A 7,657-nucleotide genomic window follows, 5' to 3' on the forward strand; every position below is an offset into this window, starting at 1 on the left:
TTAATTAGATGATTCCTAGCGCTTATAGCATTATCTATCTGATGGAGCTTTTGCTGTTCGGATTATACCAAAGAGTCCAGGTACATACGCTTAAGCAGAACTATTTAGTCACATTTGATATCTTATTTATCACCAAATATAGCAGGGCATAACTATTTTCTTAATCTTCACCAGGTACCACAAAATTCAGAGTAGTTCGGCGAGAGAGAAATAGGTTTATCATGTCTACCTTTGTTGTATAAAGTTCAGTTGGCAATCTTTGAAAAATACAAGGAGCTGTCAGGTGAGTACGGATCAAATGAAGAATGGGCAAAACGCCCAGGTGTTCAAATAGTTCTATTTTTCCTACATTCAGCCAACTGGAGTATCCTGCTCTCCCTTCTATAGGTTCTACATTTCAATCCTTATTTTGGTGAATCATCAGGTACTTGCATTCTATTGTTCAAGATGTGTAATTTTTTCTGTAAGTTTTCTGACGATTAACAAAATCATTGACTTATGGAAAGAACTATTAGTGAAGAAACTGTACATGCAATGAGTTATGCAGTTCACATACAATTTTTACCAACAGATAGTCTTCCTTTACTTAATTGGTTCATTTATTATTCTGTACTAATCAATCATGTATTCCTGGAGTTTCGAAGGATCTCACATTTCATGTTGTCTATAACTAAGCATGCTTCTAACAAGGGTGATGGAAATATTGTGTGGGAATGAGTGGAAATCTAAGCATTCCTACTTATATATATATCTTTTGAAATTGATGGTGAGTTGTGTGTTACTCTATGTCGTGTACAAAGAATTCTTCTTTGCCTGTCTTCGCCGCAATGACAGTGTTTTAGTAGTGTGTCTCCCGTTGCAACGCTCGGGCAGTTTTCCTAGTATATATATGCAGAATATACTGTGTGCTTTGTACCATCACAACCTGGGTGACCATCACTGTTGACATCGAGGCCCTTGCCCTAGCTCATCGGAGCACTCTCTCTCCCGAACCAAGAAGAAGAAAGGATAAAGAACAGAGAGCACGGAGTGGACACGGCAAGGTTTACCGGCGCACGAACGCCACCGCAACAATGGTCTTTCCTCGAGCACAAACTCGATGCCTCAGCCACTACAACGATCACCGCATGGGTCTTATACCCAGAGCCAGCGCCAGATCATGCACTCACGCCCCTCTACCTCGTGCGCACGATCCACCCGCTCCGCCCATGCCCACGACGTGTTCCGACGCGTGCGGCCCACGACGGGCCTCCAATAGACTGACCACAAGCACACCGCATGGCTCGCAACGGCCTGCCCCTACACCTACACACGGGTCCATGCACACACACGCACCCCCGTGCTCCACATGCACGCACACACGTAACCCCTCCACACACCTGATGCGGACCGGACCGCCCCCGACGCGCTTGGCGCACACACACATGCACACCGGGCACGCACCTGGCCATGGATTATTGGCCAACACTCACCCTTAAGCCATGGCTCAGAGGAGGGCTGGCTCGTCGTCGCCGATCTCTGCCACCAGCGCGTCCTCCGCCGCCGGCACGTGTTGTGGCTTGGTGCACTCCCACTTTAAGTGACCTGCTACCCGCAGTTGTAGCGGCGGCCAGCACGCTTCCCCCGCTACCCGACGCGGTGCTCGCCGCTCCATTGTCGTCGAGGTCGCTGAAGCCGCTGCCGCGCCGCACGCTGAGCCACCGTCAACATGAGCTGCTCGCCCGCCCGCTCGCCTCCGTCCTGCCCACGGCACTGGATCTATTCATCGAACGCCTTGAGCTGCTCTAGAGCCTCCTCGAACCCCACCTCGTCGACGTCGCAAAACTGTTCAATTTCGCCCACGGCGGGGTACAGGCAGTCGGGCGGTATGCGGTAGCTTCTTCACGAGCGCTGCGACATCAAGCACCACCCCCAGGCCTGCTTAGCGCACCATCATGGCGCCGAGCTTCCAGCCGTAGCTTTCTAGGTCCTCGTTGTAGGGTAGCACAGCTGAAAACAAAAAAAAAATTCAACCTACGCACCAGCCCAGGACCACTATGAAGACTGCATACAAGGTTTGATCTTTTTTGTTACCGACTCGTAGCGCAGCGGGAAGTAGAGTCGATGACGGTCGACGGTGCAGATCCCCGCAGCTAGGATTTACAACCTCCCAACCACGAGGATGTATACCCTCATCTGCTCCTCAGACAGCGCTCCAGGAGACGGTCGAGCAGCCCCCCGGACGGTGTCGCGGACAGCCCTTCGGGAGGACCTTCGGAACTCGAACGATCACTCGGACAGCCCTTCGAGAGGACCTTCGAAACTCGGACACTCAAACGGACAGCCCTTCGGGAGGCACTCATGAACTAAGACCGAAACTATGATCTCTCTACAGAGTTGCACACATACGGTGTCATCTATCCGGTAGGCCTTCACCGTCCAGAACTAGTTCCTGCCGGAACCCAGACAGCCTTTCGGCTCTACAAAACTATTTCGCTGGGAGGGGAGAGAAGCCAGATCATGCATGGCACTTGTATGTGAGAAAGAGTGTGTCTTTAGGCAGCCCCCTCCACCCCTATTTATAGGCCAAGCCCAAGGGTGGCTTCTCCAAGAAGCCAAGGGGATAATACCAAAACGCCCTCAAGCTGGCTTCTCCAAGAAGCCAAGCAAAAAGCACTTTCACTATTCATGACGACATTTTTCAGCGTCCGTTCGAACTGAAAATATTTACGTGGGCTCAGAATATTTCCAGTACCCACTAAACTAATTTTCAATGCGTTTCGAAACAATTTCGGTTTAGTGATTTTCATCTGCGAAAAGCAAACAAGAACGCGTTTTCACTATTCATGAAGACAATTTTTCGCGTCCATTAAATCCGAAAATGTTTCTATGGGTCTTAGAATAATTCCAGTACCCACTAAAATGATTTTGGATTCATTCTGAAACAATTTCAAATTAGTGAATTTCATCTGCGGAAAACAACCAAAGTGGTACCAGCAGCTCCGAAACATTTTCGGTTTTTATTCCCAAAAATTCCCAGAAGTTTCCAGAATAATTCTGGCACCCTCCAAGAATTATCAGGCGTGTCCTGAAACCAATTTGACTTAATGGTATATCATGAAAAAACTTTTCGGTGTTACGAAACTATTTCGCTATTCTTTCTCCGGAACACTTCCATTGTCTCCGAAACTTTTTCGGCAAATTTCTCTCAGACTCCCTTTCCAGTATTCAACAAATAGATGACCCTTAAGCATGTGACCCTATAGGTTCGGTGAAGCATAGCCATGACCGGAACACTTTCCGATCAATGATCAACGTCCGAGCCGTGGACACCCATATTGACCCCTATACCCACACGAATGATTATTTGAGTGAACCTCCAGTTGCCGTGTGCTATTCCTGTTGCTTCGCGATATGTTACAAAGACCTGAGGTGAGATTTACTTGCATCCCCGTGGATGAACAACTTGTCCACTATGCTAGTTACCTTGTTATTGGTTTTCTTCTCTTTTCTCGTTTTCGTGTTCCGGCATCCCTATGATCAAATCACACTGTGTCTGGCAAGACGATGATCGATATCGTAACACCGAGATGGCCCGAGAATATCTCTCCATCGTCGGAGGAGCAAATCCCAATTTTGAGCTATCAAGTTACTTGACATACTTTTCCATGAACCCGTAAGCCGCTGTAATAGCCACCCATTTAGGGATGACGTTTAACAAACCCCAAATTCATGAAGCAAGCACGAAGAAACTCGATACTCTCATGGTCTAAGGAATCATGCAAATGTTAACCACCTCTATGTTATTTACCATTAACTTATGATGAATGAATCTCATAGCATAACATCAGTCCGGGTTGATTCAACACAAATGTTCTCTTAACATTGTGCCCTCAAAGTTGCTGGCATAGACATGCCCATGATTGGGAAAACATAATCATCATGCAAAACTCGAGCCAGTCTTAGAGGCATGACTAGGAATACATTTTACCATTTATTATTCCACACGTGCACATGGGTTTTTCCCAGAGCCTTTATGGATATATGGGCTCGGGAACCACATCAGTTATAGCATGGAACATAAACATAATTATGATCATGGAGATAAATAATAGCATTTATTATTGCCTCTAGGGCATATCTCCTATAGACTCCCACTTGCACTAGAGTCAATAATCTAGTTTAATGCTAATGCACTTCACACCTGTGGCACACCGGTGTAAATATGCTTCGCTTGTGGTATAGCCTGATGTCCAACAGAACTGACGACTTCAGCTCCGTGTGTATCTCTGCATATCCTCGTGTTTTCATGCTTCCACAAAATTCATATTTTGTGCGGACTTGGCTTTATATATATATATATATATATATATATATATATATATATATATATATATGTGAATCATTGGTCGAAACCTGATTCCTCAGACTGAGCTATCGAGCAACTATCTGCAATAGTGTCCCATTCACCAAAGCCTTCTTGGAACCATACGTAAGTTCTTGAATGAACTATATGATTCAACATCTTGTTTGTCGCTTCTAAAGCGGCAACATACTCCGCCTCTGTTATAGAATTCTCCACAGTAACTTGTTTGGAACAATTTCCAACTAACTGTGCCACCATATTGTGTATTACACAAAACCCTTAACTTAAATCGAAAATCGCATGGAGAAAAGATGAAGATTGTATCGATGTAACATTTTACAATGAACTCTTCATGATCTCCGCTTGCGAGAAAACATATCATTAGTACTTACTCTAGTACTCAATGACATCTTTCACTGTTGTCCCACGATCAGTACTTTGATCACTTTAGTATCCATACTCGCAACACCTTGGGAGTATTGGACATAACTGGTTGTTTTACATACCATGGAATACATGATTAATCCAAACACAAAAGTGTGTGGAATCTGCATCATGTTTTTGCTCATCAGTGTTTTGGGACACCGAGTCTTGCAAAAAACTCTTCCATGTGACTCCGGCAAGAATCTCTCCTTGGCGGTTTTAAATGCTAAAAGGGTTTAGCACATTGTTAATATGTATTCATTGCTTAGCCCTATTAGGTAAATCTATCTCCATATATCATTATGCCTAATATTGAGGCTATTTAGCCTAAGCACTTCATCAAAAAACTATTTTCAAATGAAGTCCTAATTCGTGTCAAGAAATTTATTTCCAATTAACAATGTGTCAAGCACACAAGGTTTTTAGAAATATTATTACGCTCCCACATACTTTCTTGAATTACAAGCATCTTCGTTACCCATTGATGAAGTCAAACCCCTTTGACCATTTGATCAAAGCACGAAGATTCCAACTCCATTTTGCTCTCTTCTATCCATTGTTGGAACTCTGAAGTTTGCACCCTTACTAGCATTCTCTGGATAGACAAAATGCCTTGGACTGTAACACATGCAAGTCCTTGGTTTCATTTCGATCATATGAAAATCCTATTGTCATCCATGTTTCATGTCTCATGATTGAAATATATATTAATTGCTAGTTCAACCCGAACCGACTTTAAGCATCGCGACAATGAAAACAACCTCATCGTAGTCAACTCTTGAACTTGTTATTTCAACAAGTTGAGCTTTATGGATAAAACATTTTTATCCGTATCAGTTTTAAGTTCCATAAATATTCGTTAGACTCTAAGTCTTCCGAAAGATGTATCAAGGTTTTAATCTTGAATCACTTATATGGAAACTAACTCGGGTTGTATTGGCATTTAGCCAATTCCGGAGTCAGGGACCATCAATGCTTCCTTGTGTATCGTAGGTATAGTGTTGTCTAACAACAATATCTCGTTTACGCACCTGAGAGGTTTGCATGAGCCCTGCCTATGTGGTTCAGCTGCAAGTTCGACCGAAGCTCATACACTTTATTGTAGAGACTTCCGTATCAGTCACAGTAGGAAACTCTGGAATTACTTCCAAGGCCTCTTTCCTTTGATCTGATGACGAAGATATTGTTTATCTCGTCAAGTTGCACTATTCTCCCACTCACCTTTTTGAAAGAATAATTTTCTTCAAAATCACACCGTTCTTTATGGCAAAACTTTTTGCCTCGGTATAGTGGTGGGGGAAAACCCAATAATTTGGATAACCTACAAAGTAGCACTTGTCTAATTTGGAATAGGTTTGTAACCTTTTACACAAGCCCCATATTCCAAATGTTAAGAAAATATATAACATGGTTGGGCGTACCATACCATGGCTTCATTTCAACAGACCCGATGTAGCTCTTTTCAGTGTAAAAGCCACAGTCTCTAAAGCATCACTTTAAAAGGGATAATGGCAAATTTATTTATCTCTTCTTTGACCTTACCATGTCATAAATGGTTAGAATACATCTCCATGGACTTTTCACTTGCAGTGGTGTTCCGGGAGGTGCAAGTTATGAAACCCCTTTCACAACTCATCAGACATTTGCTAAACATGTAACTCAAATATTCCTTTGTGCAATCAAATTGCAGAAACATAATTTTCTTGTTACAATAACTTCTAATTCATTTTTGAAAACCTTCCGAATGATTTCAAAAGATCTAGACTTACGTCTCATCAAGTAAATATCCATAAATCTACTTGAGTCATTTCTGAAGATAAATAAATCCACCACTAACAACACTTATCGGACTACACACATCAAATGTATGATCACTAATAAGTTTGTTGTTCGTTCCTTATGGCCTGTGAATGGTATTTTAGTCACTTCACTTTTCGAAGGAAAGTTGCAAGTGTCAGATGATTCAAAATCAAAAAGACTTCAAAATCCATCATAATGGAATTTTCCATGCGGGTTTCTCCAATGTGACCAAATGTAGTGCCACACTTGTGTGGTATTCTTTTAGTGTTGTGACATTTCGCATTAGTGATATGGATGTATCATATTACCATCAATATTCATAACATACATCCCATCTTGGATGGAAGCATGGCCCTTCATGTTATTCATAATATGTAACGCCCCGGATACAACTTTCCATATTCGTAACTCCAACTCTTGCCTTTTCCGGAGATGCTATATGATTCGTCCTTTGTTGTTGGGTTTTATCTGTTGTTTTGCATTTTGTTCTTGTTATGCATCTCATCTCATGTCATCATGCGCATTGCATCGGCATCGTTTTCTTAAACTTGCATCCGTTCGTGTTCCGCCGGTTCTCTCTGTTGTCCGTTCTGAGCCCGACCACACTCGCACGCGCCCGCGGCACCTTCGAATTATGATTTTATAAGTGGCATAAAAATGTTCTCGGAATGGGTTGCAACTTGTCATGCGGTCTTATTATAGTGTAGATAGGCCGCCTGTCAAGTTTCGTCGCATTCGGAGTCCATTTGTTAGCCCAACCGTTAAACATATAGCGGTACCCTTGTCGGTATCTTCGTCGGACGTTTCGGCCTCCGAAACAGTTGCCGGGCCGCACGTTATCTCTCTCCTCCCAGCCCAACCCTTCTACACAGCCCATCTACCCTCCTACCTAACCCCCCTCGCGTCCAGAACCACCCGATCGAGATCGGAGGGCTCCAAAAACACCCCAAAAACCAAACCCTAGCAAAACTGCTATATATAGCAGCCCCCTTGTCATTTTTGAGCCTTCTCCTCCCTCCTCCTCGAAATCCGTGCCCCCCCAATCATCCTCCTGCCGCAGCCTCCACCCCCCTCCTCAGATTCCGCGCC

This window comes from Triticum aestivum, chromosome 3B (genome assembly GCF_018294505.1).
Source record: "Triticum aestivum cultivar Chinese Spring chromosome 3B, IWGSC CS RefSeq v2.1, whole genome shotgun sequence".
NCBI lineage: Eukaryota > Viridiplantae > Streptophyta > Magnoliopsida > Poales > Poaceae > Triticum > Triticum aestivum.